The sequence below is a fragment of the Streptopelia decaocto genome, assembly GCF_964273445.1.
Source record: "Streptopelia decaocto genome assembly, chromosome: 9".
NCBI lineage: Eukaryota > Metazoa > Chordata > Aves > Columbiformes > Columbidae > Streptopelia > Streptopelia decaocto.
The window spans coordinates 15,773,115-15,797,189 of record NC_138664.1 but is presented as its reverse complement, the minus strand read 5'-3'; the positions used below and the strand labels follow the sequence as shown (position 1 = coordinate 15,797,189).

Here is a 24,075-nt window from a genome sequence, read left to right as displayed (position 1 = left end):
TCAAAAGAGAACCAAAATCAGTGAAATATTTAGAATATAGAAAAGGACAGACTAGAAAAGTCACCATAGAAAACAAGGATAGAAAATAGCCTCTTAATACCAAACGGCTACTCTGTAGCTAGTGAATCTTAACACAAATCTTAGCAACTAAACGAACAAAACAAAACCCCACAAAATGGTGTTTCCATGAAGGGCCTTTGCATGCGCATGGAATTTACTCAGTGCTAAGCAACTGGTATAGCTCCCCTGGGCAAACAAAAGCACACCAAGTTGGACACACAGCTATTGTAGTGAACATTGATATCTAGCTGATCGTGATGCAATATAATTACACAAGAACAGCTCTTCACTTTTGCTATCATGAGAAAGACTACTTTTTACACTCAAGAATATCTACAAGTCTCAAATTTGCATGGTTATGAGCAAGTCCTGCCATAATTGGCCTAAGAGCTCTTGATCTTACATATTTTCCTTTATATACAAAGTAACCACCATCACCTAGCTGAAGCAGAAAGATCTAGTAGTTTCCGATGAACGGCCCAAGGAACCAATTATGTTTATCATTCACCATAACAAATGTTCTTGGAGAAACCCACTTTGGTGAGCTTTTAAATATTACACATCACATCTTCCATTTTTAATCTTTTTTGGGGGGATCTATATATTATCTACAGAAGGGCATAAAATAATGATTTGATCTCATAAATCTGGCCATACGATAGAATGCGACTAAGTCTAGTGCTGTCCCCTGCTGTAATGTTCAAACTTTTGGTGTTTAATTTGATTTTTCCTGCAGTGGAGCACCTCAAGCAACAGGGAAACCTGAATAACTAGGAGGATTACGTAGCTAGCATTCAGGAATGTGCTTCACAGAAAAATAGTGTGCAAGACTGACAGAAAATAATGTATTCTGTGGCCCTCACCAAAGCAGGGTCCCTAGGTGTACAGACAGGGTGGCCTTGCCATCTGTCACAGCAGGACTGGAGGCCTCCAGCAAACACACCTACCTACCCGTGCTGCTTGAGGGGCTCCAGAAGGGTAGCAGGGCTGAAGCATTCCCCGAGTCCTCGGGGCAGGGCAAGCTCCTCCACAGGCACGAGTGGAGCTGGTGCAGAGCTGGGCCTCCAGCCTTCATTGTCTGTGATGGGTTAATCCGTATCACCAAGCCACTCATTTTTTGTGCCATTTTGTGAGAAACTCAAGGGCGTACAAACACAGCGTCACCTCACCAGCCGCGTGTGAGGCAGCGCTGGGAGTTCTGCCATTGCCTCTTCCAACCTGGCTGGGAGGAGACCGAGCAGGACCCCGCGAGCGGAGGGCGACGTCCGCGCTTCGAGACCGTCAGGTAGAGCCGGAGGCAACCGGGCGGCGGTGTCGGTGGCGGCGGTGTCGGTGGCGGCGGGCCGGGCGGGCGGGCTGGGGCGATGCTGAGGTGATGTTGACAAGAGGCGGGAGACTCGGGGCCGCCCCCCGCGCGCGGCCGGCCCGGCCCCCCTGAGGCGCGGCGGCGGGCGGGCTATGCGCCATGCAGGTTCCGGGGCGGCCGGCGGTATTCTGGCACGCAGGTTCCCGGGCGCAGCAGCCGTCTCGCTGTGTGGCGCTGAGGCAGGCACACAAAAGAGCGGCTGCAGCTGCCCCCGTGTCCCCGCTGCGGCGCGGGGTGGGGACCGGCCCCGCCGCTGCCAGCAGGGGTAAGGAGCTGGGGCGCAGGGTGGGGTTCAGGCGGCCGGTGTCGTCGCGGGGACCGGCGGCTCCGCCGGGGGTGGGGCAGCAGCATCCCTGCGGCTCCGTTCAGGGGAGCGGGGAGCCCGCGGGGCCGCCCCCGCCCCGCGCGAGCGCGGACGCTGCTCCCCTCGAAATCGGGGCTGGGGGCTGCCCGCCCCGCCAGCAGCTGCCCCTGCCCCATCCCCTGGCAACCGAGCTACCCGCAAGGGGACGGGGACCGGGTGAAGGGTAGACCCTGCGGCATGGCGTCGCCGCCGGTGTGGTCGCGGACGGCGGCGGGGGGCTCCGGCACAGGGAGCTGCCGCACGCCCACACGTCCCCGCTGGCTGGGAGCCGCTCTTCTGCCCGCTGTGGCGGGGAGGCGGCGGCGGAGCAGCCGCGGCGCCGCTGGCTCCCGTCAGCCGCTGGAGAGCTGGAAGCGGCTCCCTGGAGCCGGTGGCCGTTGGGGACAGCGGGTGCCTCGCGCTGCCGGCTCGCGATCGGCTCCCCTCAGGACAGCGGAGAGAGCCCCGGGCCAGCCCGCCATCCCGCACCTCCCCGCGGCTGTGCCCGCTGACCGGCAATGCTACACAGCATCATGTCTGCGTTTTGTGGGAGGGCGGGAGGCTCAAGAGTCTGTCTTAATAGAGTCAAAAGAAATGCGAGAGGAGCCCTCATGTAATGCAGCACCGCGAAGAGTTTGTATTTGTTTCTGATTTCATGCCTCCAGTGTAGCAAATGGATCAGAGTCTTTGATCCACTCTTCTCTGGTTCCCTTCATCACGAGGTCTGGAGGGAAAAAGCCCCTCAATTAAGAATACTTTATTTTTGTCGAGATAAACAGCATGGGACATTATAGCTATCATGGTCTGTTTTCTCCTTTCTGAACAGTTTTTTGAATACGTGTGTGTGTGGGGTTGTATTGCCATAACAAAAGAGATGGGGGTGGGGGAGAGGAAGGGAACGCTGCGTTTGTATCTGCATCTTGGAAAGGCAAAGACTGGCTTATTTTGCCTCATCTATCAGTCTGCGCTTTCACATTTAGGTACTTTGCATCCTCAATGTCGTTTTGGTGGTTGTTGCATGCTACTGAGGGCATACAAGAAAATAAATTTAAAGAAAGACAAGAGATCATACTACATTCATAGTACAGAGATAACATGCATTGCAGTGATGTTTTAAAAAAGTCTTAAATTGCTGTGACCAGTTTGACTAAAAAATGCACGTAGCGTTTCAGTTGTATTACCTGGTCAAGGCCGCCCTACAGTCTCCCAGGAGGGGCTGGAAAATCCGTTTGCAGAAAAGGTATTTAATGTTTTATGCCTGTTACCCAAGAATCCCTCATTACTTAACCAGCAGAACTGAAAAACAGGAACAACTGCTATCATAGTTTTATATGGTTGTGTGTAAGCAATAGTATTTCTACATAAGGTAATTTTAAAAGGGAGGAATTTTAGTGTATTTTTTCATTGCCGTTTAAGTAAAAATACAGTATGTGTTGGTTATCTGTATGCTGAAAAGCATATGACTGAAGTTTATGTTAAAGTGTAAGATGCAATTTATCACTGTATAGTCCAGATTCTCCTCCGTATGGGACAGACAAGGTTGAAAGAGCTTTTCTTTCTATATGTTGTTCTATGAGTACTTAACCACTAAAGGGGAAGCCGCTGTCCTTACTTCACTTTGGGATTTCAGGCTGCAGACATGCCCTTGTAAACTGTGATTGTCGGGCTTCCTGAACCGAAATTGTCTGATGATTTAGCCCGTATCTGCACTTGGAAATATCTAAAGCTATTTTTAAAAATGCAGTGTTGCCTCTAATCTGCAGCTGCATTATTGCTTCCCCTTGATCCTCCAATCATAAAGGAAAAGTATTTTTGAAAAGACCAGAACTGCTCAGCTCTTTTGGTCAAAGTCTTATGATTCTAAGGAAGACACTTGAAAAGCATTTTGTGTGCAGTTACTTGATTAATGCCAGCTCAGGCTGGAGACTGGACATGAATTTAAACAAGAGCTAGTTTTTAGAAAGTGACCCTTGCTTAAGGCTGTGAGCATGAGAAACCACTTCAAGAAGCATATTTTAACATCCCTCTAGCTGTTCGGATGAGAACATTTGCTAAGAAATAATTTGTGAAAATACCATGGTTTAGACCTCTTCCAGTTTATATTCATGTGCTGAAGGTAGAGAAATGCAGCAAGAAGTGATCTGTTCCAGGCTACAAGCTCACAGAGAGAAATGCAGAAGATCCCAGTTTTGTCCAGGACAAAATCTTGGTTGTAGCCTTTGAGCCCCTTAGGTTTTAGGTGCTTTTGTAGCCTTTTTATATCACTTTCCCTTGTAACCTGTGTTTAAATAAACAAGGCAATGCTTTCACGCTTTAAGCCGTTTCAATGATAGAGGCTGGGGAGCAGCAGAGGCCCGGAGGTCCTGATGACCAGCAAGGTGCACGTGAACCAGCAATGTACCCTGTAAACAAAGGTAGCCAGGAACATCCTGGTCAGTATGAACGTCAATGCAGTCAGTAGGTCAAGGGAAGTAATTATCCCCCTTTACTCATTATTCAGTAGACAGCATCTATAATACTGTGTCTAGTTTTGGTCCCCCCTCATACAAGAAAGATGTTAATGAACTGGAGTTCTGCAGAGGTTACCAAAGCGGTTAGGACTGGAGACCAGGCTCTGTGAGAAGAGGGTGAGGGAGTGGGGCTTACTCAGGCTGCAGAAGGAGAGGCTTTGGGGGGACCTAACAGCAGCCTTCCTGTACTTACAAGGAGGTCTGCAGGGAAGCGGAGCCAGACTCATCACAGTGGTATGTGGCAGAGAATGAGAGACAATAGGCATACATTGAAACAAGAGGTTCAGACTGGATATAAAAAAAACCTTTTGCCCCACAAGGGCAATCGTACATGGGAACAGGTAGCCCAGAGAGGTTGTCTGGTCTGATCTGAATAATGCCCTGAGCAACCTGATCAGGCCTTGCCAATGACCCTGGTTTGAGCAGGATGTTGGACAAGAGACCTCTGACATTCTTTCTAACCTGAATTGTTCTGTGATCCTATGAACAGGTGTATGTTTGTGCCTATTCATATGCAATACGAGAAGCACATGTTTTGAGAAGCCAGTTTTTTTTTTAGAAGAACTAGAGCTTCCATTCTAGGGCCAATCCATGCATCTCAGCAAAGATGGAGTATAATATCAGTATGATACATTTGCCTCTATTACCTATGTAATAGCACGTTACTATTACTACAAACTAATACGTTGCTATAAGCCTCCCAAGGAGACGGTATTTGCTTGAATTATTATTTCAAGGTAGATATAAACAAAAGGAAGAACCTACAAGCAAGCAAGAACCTTTCTAGGTAGTATCTTTTGGCACTCCTGTGATGCAATTAATGCCTCGCAACATTAGTGCAAGAGACATAACGGTAGTTCTTTTAGATGGACAAAATAAAGCAGTGATGCAGTCACATGTGTTTCACGAGAGGAAGAGCTGAAAGCAGAATCGAATTTGCTAGTTTTTTTGACACTCCACAAAACATGCAATTGCTGAGTCAAATGTTCATTATAAGTACTCTGAATATTTGCAAATGCTTTTAGTCTACTGGAGAGAGCATTAAAATGTAAGATTCTTTTTTCCTGAGGACCCATTTTCCCTTGAGAGCTGTGTGAAAAGCAGCTCAAGAAAGCATCATGCGTTTCTTGAAGTGTTCAGTGCTTTAGGCTTGTGCTGCCTGCGGGAGCTGAACATGCAGCACATAGGCTTTATCATGGCATCCATGAGAAGAGAGCTTTCATTCCAATTCTCAGTTTTGTCTGAACTTAAGTCTCATCTTGGCTAATTATACTATTTTCCAGAAGAAAGGCCTTACACAGCTGGTAAAAACACATATAGAATGAACTGTTTGTTTCTGATGCTGGTAGGTGAATGCACTGTCATTTGAGTACCTGACATTCCTTTCCTTTTTTGTTGCAGTACTTACTGTCTTCATTCACCTGCTGCAGCAGAGGAAGGTGACGTGCACTTCAAGAGGAGTAAGTTAGAGCTAAGCAGAAACTGGTACGGAAAACTTTGGGATTAATAGGTACTTCCACCTAAGCAAAAGAGGGATAACTAGAAGCCCTGTAGGTAGGGATGACAATGAAGAAGTGTCATTGTTCTCAGATGATAAGGGTGCATGAAATACTGCTGAAGATGCATACTTTGAAGTATACTCATGCATGAAGGGATCATTTTCTTTTGAAATAGAAGTAAAAGAGGAAAGAAAGGTTGGCAAAAAAAAGTCTTGGAATGAAAAAATGTGTCAATTATAACCAGTGTGAGGTTTGGAGTCTAGATAAGGATTTTCGAATAGCAGTACTGCTGCAATGCAGGCATCTGCTGATACCCACCTGGACTTCCAGTGGGAGCTGCACAGGGGAGTATCTTGGGACAGTTGTCTGGTTTTAACTATTAAGATGAAGTTTCCTTTGGAAAATAGCCATTCTAGTTTTCTAGTTACAGACTTAGTAATGAAGATTCAACCACATAGGTATAACTTGTTACTATTTTATTATTTAAAAGGCAGGTTGAATATTTCCATTCTATTAATTGAACGAAGTAGTTTTTGAACTTCATTTTGTACATTGATGTTAGGAATGTTTGTGAGCACATCACCAGCTAGCATTATTTCCAGACTTTCTGAGAGATCCCCCTCACAGATGCGCTTGTCAGCTGGAACCTTTGCAGAAGTTCCTCTCCTCAAGTTAATTGTACCATAACCCCAATCATTTTCTAATACTGAAATCTGCTGGCTGTATTCCTAAAATGTTTCTACCAGACAGAGGCCTGACCTTTCAAGTTTTTCCTTTATACCTGATCTACCTTTGTGTGTTACGGGTTCACAGAATCTAATCCTTGAAGAATTTGGTGAAATTCTTTCACCTGAGTACAGTGGTTAGATTTAGCTCAGATTTTGTTATGTGGTCATAGCAGGCAAGTTACTTCATACTGTCACAAGTTTAGCAACATCTTAAAAAACAAACAGCCAGCTCATAACCCAACATAATAGTTTTGTAACACTAACCATGAGTGGTGACACTGTTCTTGTGGGTGTGCAGATCTAGATGCTTGACCACTGTAGTCCAGAATGCCAAGTGATGTTGTCTAACATGGGAACATAGGGCTTTTTGGGTTCATTTCCAATTTCTCCAGTAAGGTATTTTTCTTGCAGCGACTGTAGAAGAATCATCTCTGCTTTCCAGTTGTTACCTTTTGGATTTGTTGTGAGTGACAGCCAAGTGATTATCTTAGCAAGACACTGCAGGGTTCTCTGGGGGATTTAGTGAGATAGTAATTCTAGTAAAAATTGAACAGAAAATTCATATTTTAGCAGATAAGCAGAGATGGAGAATTTGTATTCTTATATATAGACTTTCATCATTCCGTCTCACTGTGTTAAGAGCCTGAGTCCACAGAAAGAGCTTCACTGAGTTGGGGTTTTAGGAATGACATCAGAATGGTTCCCTGGGATCACTGTGTGGTCTGCTTCTCTGGATAAGCTGCTGAAGAAGGAAGCGTAGGAATAAATGTAAACGTCCTTTCATATTTTGGGGTTCTAACAGTTGATATAGACCTTAGTTGCACTACAAACTAGCAACAGACAGCAGTGACGATGTCACCTCAGTTCTTCACAAACATTCTGTGCCTATCTTTTGGAGAATCACATGGACCAATCTCTTAAGGGCTTCTGGAAGGGACTCCTTAGGCATCCTGCCATGCAGAAAACCACTGTCTCATGCAAAGTGACTCTGTAGCATCCAGAAATCCTCAGTCACAGGGAAGATTAAGTCATTACAGCATTTCGTACTAAGGAAGAAACACAGTGCATCAAATGCCAGGTGGAACTAACTCTTGTTGTGACACGGCAGGCACTTTTAAAGTGGTTATGGTGTATAAAACTTGGAGAAAGCTCATCTTCTAGATAAGGGAGGGAGACTTGTAGACCTATAAATGCTGACTTACTTTAGGACTTCTAAGCTGATTAGAGAAATAAAATTAGCATATTGGAAAGCAAGAGAACAAGGAAGGAAGAGAAACAAGACAATATCTGTATTGTTGGTGGTTATAGTGGTATGTCTGCCTATGAAAACTCCCTGAGGAGGAAGCAGAAGTGACAGGAATTTTGAAGTGTAGGCTCCAAAGGACTGAATGTTTAGGTAGAAGTAGGGAGTCTGGATGAAAGATTAGCTGCAATTCCAAAATCAAGTTGATATCTACCTCAAACTTATGAAACACAAGACTATGAAATCATGAGTGTGTTGTCTGCATTAAAGCAGGATAAACAACTGCCAGCAAACAAAAATATCAGGCTCTATGTCTGTATTTTTTTGGTGCTCAATTATTCAAAAAATATTTAGACAAGTATTTCTAAACAGCCTTTTTCCCCCCTCTATATAAGCTATAACATTGGGCGATAAGCCCAAGTTCCACAAGGACAGCACCTATCTAAACAGTATTATAAGAACCTCCCAGAAGGAGGAACTGTGTTTGGTGTTCAGTGTTCAGATTCAGTGACATAGCTGATCTTTATATGAGAGAAAGAATAATTAAGAAAATAGGGTTCCCACACAGCCCTCCACATATTTACTGCTTTCATGCACTAGATGGAAAAAAAGACCTTGGGTGGACTTTCTGTCACCCACTGTGCCCTTCAAAATCAGGAGATTGTCTGCTGTACTTTACTGGTTAGCTTGTCTTTTTAGGGAGTCTCAGAAGTGCTAGTTAACTTTGCCTCTTCCTGCCACAGCAAAATGCTAATATTTTCCTGAGTGCCTGGTTACTGAAGCAACTGGAGCAACTGAAGAGACTGAGTATTGCACAGACCAGATTCTGTTCTGGAATAACAGAGGAATTTTTTTTCCCCTATCACCAAAAGTGAAATGACATCAAGCAATTGATGTTACTCTCTAGAATCACTGATACCAGCTACCACAAAAATGTCTCACTACAAGGGCAAGTGCACCCTTTTGGTTTAGTCAAATCTTAAAATAGTCCTCAGAACTCGAACTCTAAAAGCCAAGAGAGATGCCTTTTCAACATATCAGGGAGAGTGCATGGAGATGGGATTGCTTGTTGCTCATTCAGAAGCAAGATTGCTTCAGAGCTGCTATACTCCTCAAATCCACACCAAGCCTCTCTCCTAGGAATGAAATATTATATTAAACACTCTTACTAAGCACATACTTTTTTTTTTTCTTTTAATGTTTTCTTCTAATCTGTAGCTTTTCCATCTATTAAGGATGGCCATCCTGACTGCTACCAGGTTTCACAGGGTTGCTGTATTGTCTTGAGTTTCAAAGACCACTACAGCTACTAGTGTAGGAATAATCATAAAGGCAGTTACAGAAAGAACACAAGTATTTCTACTCTTACAAACTGATCCAATATGGGAAAGAAGCAAAGACTTGCCTGGGTTCCAAATTCTTACTATGCAGCATAGCATGTTGTTGCCATGCTACCAGAACTACTTGTCTTGATATTTAAATTCACCCTTAAGAGATTTGCATTTAAAAAGAATGAACTGTTAGCAGTACATTAAAATATAAAATAACCTGACAAGACATAAACCTCGTCACCAATTTGTTCAAATGTTTTTGACCTCTACAGATTTTTATTTTCTTTCCTAAATAAACCCCAACATAATAACAAATCTTGGAGATAAACAAACCTATGAAATATGGAAACATTCTGTTTGGTAGCGCAGTAAAGGTTTATATCAAGGGAGAATTATAAATGATGGTTTCAATACTAATGAAAATGTGTATTTTTGCCTACCTCAGTAAGTGCCTCTTGCCATCCTGCATAGTCTCTGATTTAGCACTACAAAGGGAAAGCAGAATATTATGATATTTTCTTGTTATTGCTGGATTGTGGAGGAAAAAGGAATGTTATTTTTATATATATGTATGTGTATATGTATATACTGTCCTTTAGGCACAAAATCTTTTGTTACTGGAAGACAACTCTTGATTGGAGATAAGGTAGCTTTAAAAAGAAACTTATCCCTGTGATATTCTTAGCCAGTCAATCAGTGTGGCTTTAATTATGTAGAAGTATTTGACATATTGTGGCCCAGGAGATAAGAGCTGTCACGTACTGGATGATAAAAAGGGAAGGAATTCTGTTAGTGACTAGAAATTCCATGCTCAGTGCTGCATCAGAGGCATAAAATGAGCAGTGGAGGGGAATGCTTCCTAGTAAATACTGATTTGCATGGCACTTCTGATTCCAGTATTATGAACTTTCTTCATTCCTGGTAAATGACTATCTGCTTTCTTGATGGAGAACTTGTCATGAGAATATCTGTGTGGTATCAGGAGAGTGCCTCTAAGTCAATTGTGTTGTTTGCTGTTTTTTAAAAATATTGAAGGGGTTTTGTGTTTTCAATGGTAGGTGGAAATCTCTGTCTGTTCTTCCCTAAGTAAAAGGCACAGAAGGTGTCTGTTGTGATATCTGCTGTTTTCAGTACTTGCAAATACACCACCTTAGGGTGTTTAGCACATCTATTCCACACTTTTCTGCAGTGATAATAGATTATCTCTACAGCATGTGTTTCATCTGATATTTGTCCTCCATTTATTATTCAACTGATATGCATCATAACTGGGCCCGCCAACTAGCAGATGATCTAATTAGAAATAATGATTTGGGGGGGAAAAATGCTGTTAAGATTATATTACTTTAGGGATGAATAACCTCATGTCAGTTGTATTGCAGTGTAGGATGTATACATTGGTACTGTAATCCTTTTGTACTGTCATGCTTTGTAAGATTTGGCTTTTGAACTTCTTGTCAGAAGGTGTCAAAGCAAAGGAAATAAATTTGATGGCTCTGTTTGACAGACAGGGAGTCACTGAAATGACTTGCCCAGAATCATTCACCTGCTGGGTGACTGAACCAGGAATCATACCAAGATCTCCAGAATAGTTGCCTAAAGGTTTGTCCACACTACTGTCTTAACCTGGTTCTTGCTTTGTAGAGTGGCAATTAGAAAAACAAACTGTTAGCTGATCTGCTTTCTGCCATGCAAATGTCTTTCTCACATTTTGATACAAGAATGATTTGCTTAATGGGAAGTTACTTTGTACAAAACATAGTAAAGAACCTTAGTGATCTATACTTTGCTTCCTAAAGACTAGAATGAGGGAAGACTGAGTATTGTGGAGGGTTTATGTATTACAGCACTACTAAACCTGTGTGACAGTATTTTATTTTTCCCTGTGCATATCTTTATTTTCATTTTGGAGGTTTTAAATCACAATTTAATAAAATCTCTGGCTTATTCATGAGCCAACATTGATTTAACTTAGATTTGTTAATGCTTTTTAGTGTTAGGAGTCTTATGATATTTCGTGATTTAGTTAAAGCTCCAGCTGTGTGTGAGAATCGCAGCTTTGAGTTTCTACTTACGCAGGTTTCAGGAATGCAAAAACTGTGAACATGTACTTTAAACATCTGTGGACAATATGATACCTTTTAAATAACTTTGGAATTCTTGTGATTTTCAGTACTATAGCAGTTGAGTGGAAATAAGGTCCTTAATATTAACCAGCATCTATTTGAATGATGTATGCTTGAGTTACTGTTTTTCTTTCTGATGGTACTTAACATTTTTATAAGCATTCATAAGAAATATGAACAAGCCAAATGCTGTTCAGAGTTTCTGAACCAGCTCTTTTCTCAGTAAATAGTCAATGGTGTTACATATTTTAATCTATGTAATGATAATCCTAATTAAGGTAGTAATTAAGGTAATGTAGCAACCTACTATAGTACTGGTAAATACCATCACATGGTTGGGAAATATGAAATCTGTATACAGCTACTCTAAGTTTCCTCCCACCCTTCCCATGTTCTGGCACAATGAATCTTTTGTCATATTGCCTTCAAGATGATAGCTCTCTCATCATCACAGGAACTTGTGACTTTAACTGGGGCTGACAACTGAGTTTGACCCTAGCTGATTGGTTGACAACTTGGAACATGTTGATCCCATCAACACAATGACTATCATCTGCCCAGGCTGGACTGGTAGTAATCCTTCCTCCTCGTCTCTTCTTCAGACCATCCTGTGAGGCCCAGCAGGAGTGGCTTCTCTTGCTGAGCTGTGCACCAGGCTCCCTATCACAGGATGCATGCTGAAGGCTGCAGAGACCCTCACATATATTGAAGAGAAGCAATGGGTTAAATTCACACAGGAGTTTTTGAACAGTAAAGTTTGAAGCTCACCATACATGTGGAACTAAACTAAGCAACATGGTAGCATCCTGAAAGAAATGGGAGGTGCTCAAAAAAAAATTATTGTAGTGGAGTCTATGAGCCAACTAAGTGTACAGGACCCCTTTGTGGCAGGCATTGACAAAGACAGCAGTAGACTGTCATTGCTCTAAAGACTGACCTATCCAAATAGACTTGATGGTTCGGTATCTTCTGTTTACATTTGTCTGATAGAGGAAAATAATATTGCAAGAGTGTAAAAATGTGATACAGAGCCCATATAACTTCATATTATGGTAGAAGTAGGGTGTGGAACACTGAATTTAATCAATTACAGACCAAACAATTACAAAGAACTTGGAATAATAGGTATGTCTATAATTATCAGTTAAAATAAATGTACTTACCTGGAAAAATCTTAACTTGTTTTTACTATTTAGTTCAATTTTGCTCTCAACCTTCTTGCTGTCTTAAATTAGGAAGATAAAAATAATTACCTTTATAAATGAATGTATTAAGTAATTTGCCTATGTAAATATAGATAGCATGTGGGGAAAAAAGTTCCCTGCCATGGAGGTTATAAAAAGATGGCTTTGCAGTTATTACTCTGTTTCCATTGTTGTTGTACTTGACCAGTGCTGTGTCAATGTGTGGGCTGTGGGTGTGTTTGGTTTTGCTTTTAAATGAACTCCCCAAAGGCCGCTTCATTTATCTATCACCTGTAGACTTACTTATAGATTTTTAAGCTCTTTATGGCAGGAATGTCCAAAGAATACTTAACATAGTGAAATCTTGGTTAATGGACTTTTCTACGGCACACAAAATTTAGGATTTATTTTCCCCCCGCTGACAGTTGTTACTATAGCAAATACAAGATTAATTAAATGGAAAAGAAAATATTATGTGACTGTTCAGGGCTTGAATCAGATAGATAGATATCAAAAGGTACAGAAGTTGATTATAGCCTTACAGTGCTAGGCTACCTATGATGGTACAAAGTCATACCCTACAGGGAAGCCTTCTAAGTGCCTGCAAAAATCCATTGAGAAAGCCCAGGAAAGGTCTGCACAGTGTTTGTTAGGTTGTTGGTTTTTTACAGCTGTGGTCAACCTCTGTTTAAGCAGCTGTGGTATATCTTTGCAGTTTAACTGGCTGGAAACTAACCTTTGATTTGAACTGTGTGCTGCTTAACAGTATTTCAATACTTCAATTTTGCTACAAGCTACAGACTTCCCTGCAGTATTCTGCTCCCTGGCACATCCCAGCAGCCCCAGCAGGGCTGTAGCTGTCTCTTCGTGATGTAGGAAGTTCTAGTTACCACTAGGAGGCTGCCATGGTGTAGTTATTCAGACCATAATAATGAAGCTTAGAAAGATGAAACCTAACTGACTTAATGACAGAAAAATAGGAATTTTTCCAATTATTAGAAGAATTAGTCTACATTTGACTTTTCCAATGAGAACAACAATTATATAATATGTAGTATTCTTTAAGGATCATATTCTGCCAGTCATAACGCTTTGTGCTGTATATATGTAACTGTAGACATTACTTATTCTAAACCTGATACCAAAATTTATGCATATACTGTCCTGAGTATCAGCTGAAGATGAACCAATCTATTTATGAACAAATAATCAAGGCACTGAAGAATAAGTTACCAAGAGTCATACTGCCATTTACACTCTTGCCTTAGGAGCTACTCACTGTATGTTTAGTGATAAGAGATGCAGAGTACTGAATTGGAAAATTCATAGATAAATACAAAATAGACTGGCCCACAATGTACCAGTGTGCTGTCTCTGGTAAGATGTTTCAGTGATCTGTCAACTATTTCATTTTGAAAGCAAAAATATTAACTCTTGAAAGTGTTGTCCAAGTCCGTTGCTACATTTACTGAGAGCCTAGGAAACGTATTGTTTATTTAAATACGTCAAGCAGAACAGAATTATCTTATGACAGATGAGATAAAATCAAGGGAAAATTCTTGTTTTCATACTAGCTTTTATATCTGTCTGTCTGTCTCTAAAGCTTCATTAATAATCTCCATATCCTTTGATAGCTAATATGACACAAGTAAGGTAATAGGCAGATACAGAGCATGAGGCTTTCTGTGAGTAGGTGTCTTCCATACTGCTGCACAGTTATAACCTTCCCTTTTACTGGGGTACAGCAACCTTGCAATTCAGGATTAATGCCTTTTATCCAATAGATCTCTTACATATGTTTTTTCCCCATGTGATACCATTATTTTATATGCTGCAGTTAAGCCCGCTGCAGTCCAAAGCAAATCTCTTGTTTAGCCCAAATGTAGATCTAATTAAACCTGCTGACATTGCATCTTATTCAAACACAGGGTACGCTTACTGGTGAGAATGGCTGAAGCTGTATTAATGCTTTTAGGATTACTGCATAACAGTGAATTTTCAGCCTTCTTCCTGTTCTGTGCTGCATTGTTGCCTACTTACCCAGTCAATTACTGATAGGGAAAGTCTATCTATATTTGTCTGAGGAAAAATTTAAAATATCAACCTAAACCCAGGCGTGAAGTCTCCAAGTATTTAGGATTTTGTTAGATCACTAGAATTCTCAATTTTCCCATCTCTAGCAGAGCACAGGATGGCAAAGAACACAAAGAGATAGCCAGCTATTGTCTCCTGTACTTTCCCGAAGTAGTTATTGAGCCCACAGGAATGACATGCATACAAAGACTATTCAAGAGGTGTGGTCTAAAAAGATACAAAGAACATAGTGTGAACTGCCAAAAAGTCATGCCAATCCGATCTACAACTTCTCCTCTAATAGCTGTGTTTACTTTTATTTTCATAATGACAATGCTTCAGCTTTATCACACACCTGTAGAGGGAAGAATCCAGAGTCTCCAGTGTTTGAAACAGTTGCTCTCCTTACAATGACTTGGGAAAAGTGAAATAAACATTCAGTTCTCATCATGAAGGTCTAAAGGAAAATTACTATTTCCTCAGACTTGTAGCAGGCTGATGTTACATGAGGAACTATGGTCAGAAGTGATTAATCTATTGAGGTTTCATCTCCCAGCAGCAGACGTGTTTGATTTTTCCTTGGATCCTGAAGATTCCGTTGTGTTGCTACAGAAATCACTTAAAATCAAGGTCTCTTTTTCCAAAGATGGTCAGACACACTAATAAATATTCAATCCCTTCTTCTTCTTACCAGACCACCCAAGATCAGGAGTAAAACATTGCTTTGTTGCTCTGCTTTGTCTGAAGAAGCTTATTTCTTCAGTTTTCAACAACTTCTCCAACTAGACAAGATCCACTTGCCTCTCATCTCCTTTACAAGCTATTAGGATCTGATGGGACAAGACTTGTGCATCAGAGCCTAGGCAGTTAATGATGTCTGACTTCTGGCTTTAAGTGGAGCCTGTTAAACAACAGAGTTAATACCCACAGTTTCAGCACAGAAAAGTCTGTTCAGTCAAGGATTTCACTTGAACTTTGCCTGTGGATTTCTTGAAAAGGATCTCTCTGCTTTCACTGAAAAAAATTTCAAACTAAAGTAGGCAATTGAGGTAGCCAAAGTCACATGTTTTCAAAGAATTCTTTAACTGCAGGCTATTTGCATGTTTTATTTCATTTCCTTTATAACCCAAAGGATGAAAAATCCTTTTAAAAATTGTGCTCACCCTTGATGTTATTTTGTCAATGTTCAATTTCCATTTTGAACCATTCATTAAGGTATTTCATTATTTTCCAAACAGCAGAGTGGTCTTTTATAGCAGTCACTACTGTTTGCAGAGCACTTAAGTGATGAGTTGTCTCTGAAATGTCCAGACTTTTCTAAAACTGGTACTGGGAGCTGGCTCTGTCTGCTTACCAAAGATTACTGACAGAATCCATAAAGCACCACCAGTTGTTTCTCTGCCCTTCTACTCAGCTTCATTACTCCCCAAAGAGAAACAGTGGCATGTTTTGGAAGTTAGCAGGGACTTCATAGTGTGTGTTCACTGAAAGATAAATGTTGTTATTTGTGTGGCATCAGAAAAGAAATTAATCTTTGAACTCTTGTATTTAGGCAATAAAGATACTGAGTGAGAGGGAAAAAAGGTAAAACATAGCTCCATCCTCCGAAATAAAAAGTCACTACCTTTGTCTTGCAATTTCATGGGTAGAAATCTGCATAGAGTAGTTATTTGTTTATCTCCTGAAAGCTTTTACATAATTGGCACTTTGTCATCTTCTGTCTGAAAATTATAGGCAGTCATTGGTGAAGTAACTGAGTAACCAAAAGTTAGCTTTGCTTATATATATAGCTAGATACCTGGATCTGTGTGAACATAAATACATACTTAAATGTGTTCTTGCTTTTCAAATAGATACCTGGAAAAAAAGAGTGGATTCTGCTGTATATATGAAGCAGATAAGGGGAACCTATATGATTCCTTTAAAATGGAAAATCAGAGGGAGATTGATTTGGGAGAAAGATGTGAGTACACAAATACAGAAAAATAACATAAAAACAAATACAGGTTGTTACAAACAATTGAGAATGAAGTAGGCAAATAATGTACCAAATTTTGTGTCAAGTGTTTTTGACTGCTTGGTGAAGAGAAGATTTTTTCCTAATGTCATTCTTTGCATTGATAATACAATAGTAGAGACAGTTCACATCTTGGAGAACTCAGTCTGGATTGACCCAATTTACATCTACCCTATCAGGATACTACAGTAATATTTGGAAATAGATCCTTAAATAGAATTAGAAATAGGCTTTCTCTAAGTATTCACTTCGCTAATTAACTCTTCCTCATAGAGTTATAAGATTCTGCTCCTTCAATGTACAGAGCATCTACAGCTGTCATGGAAGATTCAAACATTTGCCAAAGTGCTTGGTACTTTTTCTGGAAATCTGTACAACATGCAGCCTTAAGCTACAGAGAACCAGAGTTCAAAGGGACTTCAGCATCCTAAATGTGAAACTCCACCTGCCCTAATTTAGGATTACAGGAGATATCCTCACAACATACTGACTACTGTGGATGATCCAGCCATAGTCGAGTGCTTTTTTTTTAAATGCCATTAAATAAAGTCCTGAAATTTGCATTGCAAATTGTAAGATGGTGGGCCATTTTTCTTTACAACTAAATCAAGTCAATTCCAAGGTTCTCTGGATCCAGCAATCCCATAGTGAAGAGCATTTTGGCCACCCTGTTTTTCATCCTGTGTTTGCATAAAATTTCTATTGAGGTTAAGGGACAGTTATTTTTGTAATTTCACTGTTAGGTTTCACAGATGTAGGTTTAAGGAGATTATTTATGCTTTAGGATTTAATATCTACCAACATGCTGTTCATTTGCCTGATGTCACTAAGGACTAGTTCTTTCATTTGCAATTTATAAATCCTCATCTTCAGACATTCACATTTTCACATAGTTGAATGTTTGAAACATCCTGTGGTTATTAATATCATGAGTTTTATCTCAAACAAACTATTAGTGTTCATTCAATCAATATTATATATGCTTTATAGATGATAGGTCCAGGGTTTTGGTTTGTTTTTTAAATTTAAATAGAATAGAAAATGCTAACCTAGTGGCTTGTTGAGGAGTCACCTTGGGAGCTCTCCCTTAGTTTTATGCATGTTTGGTGAGGAATGCTGTTTTCTTGTGCCCTCTACTAAGAAATTTGGTGATTAGCCTTCTGAAAGGGCAACAGCTAAAGCTCAGAAGCACACATATCCAATACTTTCTCCTTCCAAAAACCTTGCATCTGAAATGAAGAAGTCCAGCTTGTGCTCTGTGTGCCTAATGAGACCCCGAACCTTGGCAAAGGTTGTAAACAAAGATGTGAGTGAGTCTTACATCAAACCCTCATGATACCTAAGATAAGCAACTGTAAATGGGTTGCAGTAGCTTATGAGGTTTTAGAGTCTGTGCAAAAGAGCTTTTCATATTCACGTAGGGGCAGCTCCATACAATATGCTTTGATATAGAAGTACTTTATGCTCTGTAGTAGTCTAGATGTAAGCTGTCAAATGAGGAGATTCTGCCAATTCCCTTCTATTCTTCAGTTGCATAGGTCTAGCGGTCAGTGCTTGTAGCTGCGTTCCCTGCCCCCATGCGTTGCTAGGCTTTGTCAGCTCAGCTATTTCCTATCGCTGTACCAGAGACAGAACTGTCAGGTTCAGGGAGAACAGGTGCTCTCTGGGACTTGCCATGCAATAAGTGATTACCTCATAAATCAGGATGCTTAAAACATTAAAATGCAAGAACAGAAGGTGAAATCAAAATGTGAATCTTGCTTGAAACACCAGAGTTAGCTAAATCTTTATGCTTCTTTCAAAGTACATTGCTTATTCTTTTAGAATTAAAGCTTGAAAATATTTTATGTATGCTGCAGTGATTGATTTCAGAATGAAAAGGAAATTTAAAGATTCCTATAAGAGAAAGCTTCATAATAATTACTAATATTATGTTAGAAATTTGAAAATAACCCTGTTTCTTTCTCGGTGGTTTTCATCCTATTTTTGGCAAGCATTTTCCTATGCTGTATTTCTTGTGCCATGAGAGCCATTCTGGATTGCTGATCGGCTCAAAACTCAAGCAGTTTGTAGTCAAATGACCAGATGCCTTGATTTGATCACTCTGGGTTGTGATGCTGTGAGCTACCGAAATGCAGTCTAGGATTTTACGGAGAGGCTGCAGTCCCCCTCTATGGTCTTACCAAGAGCTCATGCTGCATTCAGTTTTCATTGGACTATGAAAAACTGTCAGAGGACAGAATTTCTCCTTTCAAGTTTTATTATGTTTTCAGTGCTGTTAAATCAGAAATGCATTTTCTGCTATCCTGCAGTTTTGCAATATAACACAACTTAAGCATATTTTGTTACTGCCAAGTGCCATAAGATTATTAATTTTTCATGGAACTTCCTTCCCCCTGTATTAAAAAAATAATACTTTATCTGTCTTGTTTGACATTCAAAGGCTAGAAAAATGCAGAGAAACCAGAAAGAAGACTATGGAAGAGGCAAATAGTGGTGTATCATTTCTGCACCTGTGCTAAGGTCATTTTCATGCACTAGAAAGCAGAAAGCTGCTTCAAGATGAAGCCTGCAGCATATCAGGAATGTTGATAGAAAAGGCAAGGCCGGAGGGGGAACCTCTGGATCCATCTGCTGTCCTCATGCATGTACTGGGAAGCTTCAGTAGGTAATGCAGAGCAACTAGGGGAAAAAAATAATTTCCCTTCTACCATTGGCCAATTTCCCTATTACGCGACACACATACAGTGCTATGCTTGGAGAACATAATTTGACCTTGAAAAACTTGAAGTGTTTTTCACAAACCTCTAGAAAATACTAACTCTGCATAGAAAGATACTTGATTTTGTGCATTTCAAGGAGGAATTCATTCTTCCATGCATTGTATGAATTTAATTTCCTTTGTATCTCAGTGGTGCTTACTAAAATTGCTAATACAAATATCTCCAGTTTTAATATAGTTGCAGCTGATCCTGACTGGATTTACTGTTTTGTTTCGTAGTTCTACTAAAACTTTGAATGAGATTCGTTCATGAGGCGTCTTGTACTACATACAGAAGTACCCCTAGGGCACTGTATAAATTAATATTCCATCCGTGAATGTAGCTAGTAGTTAATTTATCATTTGGCAGTAAGAAACAAGAGACTAGATTACTGATTAATTATAATCAAGCTGAACAGAATGCTCACGTGTATGCTGAAGTGGAGTATTAATATACTAGTGATGGCCTTTTGCAATCTGCAATCTATTTTAGTAGTGTTAAATCTAGCAGTTTAAGAAACGAATAAGAACAGTTGTAAATAGTACAAGTATTTTTAGTTAGCTAATTAAAATTTTATGACTGGCATAGAGGATTTGAGTTTATGGCATCCTCAAGTTTGGCACGGGGAAATAAAAGAATTCTCAAGAGCTGACTTTGCTATAACCTGTCGTATCTTATTATGCTGTTTCCAACTCTCTCTGATTTAAAACAAAACAAACTTATAATTTATACTTCAATAGAAAGGAGAGGAAGTAGAGTCCAGTAACTGCAGCCAGCAAGTACAGCTGGAATAATACCATGATTGTTGTCAGCAATTGTTTGGAGCAATTGTGTCCAATGATCATCCTAGGAATAATTAGGTTTTGCCATCTGGCAAGAAGCTTAAGAAAAATACTATAAGGAAATATTCTTGAATTACAATAATCACGTGATATATAGGTATCGAATGGCATCTAGAGAAACACAAGAATATGACCTCTTAAGCACACATAGACAAAAACGAACTAACTAATCACTTCTATTTGTGTGTGTGCAAGACAAAGAGATTATCTTGAGCATCTTCACATGGGCTTCGGACATCTCTGCCCCAGGTCTATCTCCAGTTATGTTTGTGAAAACATGGCTGCTCTGTATTAAAACTCTTTTTAGGTTTTAGGTCTAATTTTAAAAACAATCATAATTTAAAAATAAAACTATTACACTTTTCAGTCTTCCTAATGAATTCTTGTGCAGTGCCACAGGGCCATATATAGCCCGATGTGAAATATGTCATCCTTAATTGATGTGTGCAGCAAAGACATACAGTTGTGTTAAGAACAACGCTAATTAGGGTTGGCTGGTAGCTTCGGGATGAGGCATGGGCAGGGCCAGTGGTTAATTCTAAAAACCTCTGTCAGACTTTGTGGATCTAATTGAGATCATGGCAGAAAAAGATTGACAGCTTTTCACCCATTCCTGTAACCCAGTTTCACTGCCACCATCTTTAGTCAAGACTCTTCATGGAGTCTTCTATCTGTGGGCACAATGCTATCGAGAATATAAAAAGCAATATATCAAATTATTTAGGAATTCAGTGATTTAGGAGTACTACACTGAAACACTGTCCAGGTGAGCAGTGCTTGGGAAAGGAAGAGGCTCTTCACCTGCCCCATGTAATCTCAGAAGGGATGAAATGCCATAGCGGGTCTTGATTTATTAAGCACTGTGCAAATTGGGCTTTTCTTTTGTCATTGTTCTGCAAGTTAGGATTCACTGTGTTGATCGGTGGATTTAGACCAGCTAACACTACAGCATTTAGTATTGTTATTATAGAAACATCTTGACATTTGAATGGAAAGGGTCCTTTAATTCTTCTCAGAGAGACAAGAGGAGGGCTGTGGAATCTCCCACATGGTTTTGCATCTTCCTTTACCTTAAATAAACAGCTCGTATTGCTTTGGAATGGTAACATTTTGATTATCCTTATTGTTTGAAAGTGGACAAGAGCTACCTTCTTTGCTTCCCAGTCTTCTGACTAGCTTTCGTTTACTGTATTTTCATTTAAAAAACACTGCTAATTACAGATTGACTCAATGTACGCTTTGATTTTAAAGTCATATAGGAGTTAGGTGCCTGCAGTGTGTGGTCCAATTATGGAATATATTTCTTGATCTGGTTTTCACATTAGTACTTTGTACTGCTGTTTTTTAATAGTGTATTTCTCTTTTTGCATTCTATAATTTTTGCATTAGCCATTCTTGCTTCCTAATTCCACAAAAAGCATTCATTCCTTAATTGCAAATATGTTTTAAAGATACATAGCTATCTGTTTTGCTTGTTTCTGATATGCTGCTTTATACATAGGCTCAATTTTTGTCTCTTTTTAATCTATTGCTCTAAGCCTGTTCCCTTAACTTCAGCCAGACCTCTGTGCTCTGTACAGATGTAAAAAGTGGCGGTCATGCCAAAAAGTGTCTGGGTTATTCAGCTAGTTTCCCTGCATCATGTCAGGATTTCAGTGGTAAACAATTTTGAGGAAAAGGCTTAAATTCGCTTGAGCTTAAAAGGAAGGTGCAAAAGTACAGAAAAAAAAAATCTCAATTAGATCAGGCTTGTCCTGAACAAACAAGATATACTGCCTAGAGGCTGCAGTTTTGCAAGAGTGCGGTTGTAGTCTATCAGGCTGGCTAGGAATTGGAAAGAGCATTTTGATTTGTCATGCAGTATAATCAAATCTGTTGCAGATTTGCAGACCTGCACAACAGTGATAAGACATCAACACTTATTTTTATGCTGCATAGAGTGTAAACAGGAGTAGTTTGGGGTATAACACAGTGGATTTTTACCAGTGTTTCATTTATGGTCTGTAACTAGTGACATGCAGTGTTTTTCTATGCAGAGCAGCAGCTGTGTTATTTTCTTCCAACTACTTGCCATAATTGTGTGTCTGGATGCAAAGAAAATCTTTCTCAAGACAGCAACTAAGAATTCGAGAATAGCAAACACTGGGTTTTATAGCTTAGGCCATAGTTAGGTAGCTAATCCTCAGCCCTTTGAGCAATTTTAAAGCCTTCTCTTTTACTGCTTGTATAGTAAAGGTGATTCTATTCATACAATTACTGTTTTGCAGGATTGGGCTTTTTCATTAAGGAAGCATTAACATTTATTTTTAATGAGGTGCTCTAGTCTTTTTGTGCAGACCTATGAAATGTTTGTTCCCCAGGCTGCTGCTTCACAGTTTACAGTGATGTTTTTGGCTGAAGTTGGAGCAGAATAGGAAAATGAAAATAAATGAGAGTAGATAGCTCTTGTCATTATGGTCTGAACTGATGAAACTGAATTATCTTTGCCTAGCTGTTTAAAATCTGCAGTGAGTACAGTAATATGGATTAGAAGCAAATAGGAACATTTTGGAAGGGATTTTGAGAGACAAAATCATAATCCTAATAGGCTGCAAAACAACTGATGGTGTATTCAGAGCTACTCAGAACTGATAGAAGATAATTACATGTATTTGAGGTTTTACTGTTGTTCCACATAATGTACATAGGCATCATTTACTTACTGACACTTGCAGGGTGTATAGGAAGTTTTATTACTTGTTTCAGTTTATTTCAAAGGTCCCTCTGTTTTACTTCACATCTATCTCTTTTTCTTAACTAAGCTTCAAATCCATCCCCCTAGCATCATTTATTAAGTAATTGATTTCTGGAAAATAATAAGCAGACTAATTCATTTATCTCAAAATTCCTTTTAAGTTCAATTATATACTGACATTAAGTATTGTTTTATGTACAATGTTGTGTATATATGTTTTTCAGCAACTCTAACTGTTATAAAACTGGATTATACAAATTACCCTTGGAAAAAATGAATTATGAGGTCTCAGGTACAGACAAGGTTCTCTGTACTGGACTGCTGTGCTAACCACAGGGAGATGGAGTCCATGATTTTGTAAGAATACTGAGGCATTTAGAAAGTGAGAATAAATTAGACAGTAAACTGTAGCAAGTGTCACTAGCTAGCTAAATGTGATCGCCAAAGAGTTTGAAGTATACTTAATTTTCCAACTATGTAACTTTGAAATTAAAGTTTTGTGATTATAAAATTAGAAAGGTTCAAGTAAGAAAAGAGATTACAGCAAAATACATGTTCCCTCGAAAGGTTTTGTGCTGTTGGTAATTTTAAGAATCTTCCTAGTTAAGAGAACGTAACAGTTATGTTATTATATGTTGATATGTAAATATGATATATTTAGATACTATCTAAATGATTTGTTTATTGGGAAACAGCAAATTAACAAGAAAATACAATTTTCTACTATATGTGTTTTCCAGTAGTGTAACAAATACCCAAGTGTAGTAATCAGAGAAATTAAGAGATTGATCAGGATTTGTGTACAGTTAAAATTTATATTAATTTACTACCTAGAATAGATGTAAGTCAAATTGCAAATTGCTCTTCCTAACAATAGATAAAATACAGGTTATCATTACCAGTGTGTAATCTAGTAGACACAGTCAGTGTCAGAATATTATAAATTTATTTTTGTTTCTTTTGTTCCTCTGGGTGTCTTGCTTGGCAATACATTTTTTTTTGTGACTGAGTCCCTGCTGAAATGTATCTCAAAAAAACTGCAGTGAAATGAAAAAGAAACTACAGCTGGGAACTTAATGAATGATCCATATACTCATTCACTGTAAATTCAAATTAAGTCCAGTAATTTCACTAATGACTTGGAGAAAATTAGTCATTATCACCCAGGAGTAAATAAGCCAATGGCGGAATAAAGATAATTTTTTTCTAGGAATTGTGTCATAAATCTATAGCTTTTTTGGTAGGGGTCTTATTTCA

At 39.6% G+C, this 24,075-nt stretch overlaps 1 protein-coding gene across 3 annotated transcripts in view; it reads left to right on the top strand.

Moving 5' to 3' along the window:
* The first annotated feature begins 1,588 nt into the window (after positions 1-1,588).
* APBA2 (amyloid beta precursor protein binding family A member 2) overlaps positions 1,589-24,075 on the top strand; it is a 97,407-nt gene continuing 74,920 nt past the window's right edge. For 2 of the 3 annotated variants that reach the window (XM_082060832.1, XM_082060830.1), the window contains exons 1-2: positions 1,589-1,691; positions 5,681-5,764. The gene's annotated coding sequence lies outside the window, so the exon portion shown is untranslated. The remainder of the gene's footprint in view (positions 1,692-5,680; positions 5,765-24,075) is intronic. The other variant, XM_082060831.1, reaches the window with a different exon arrangement.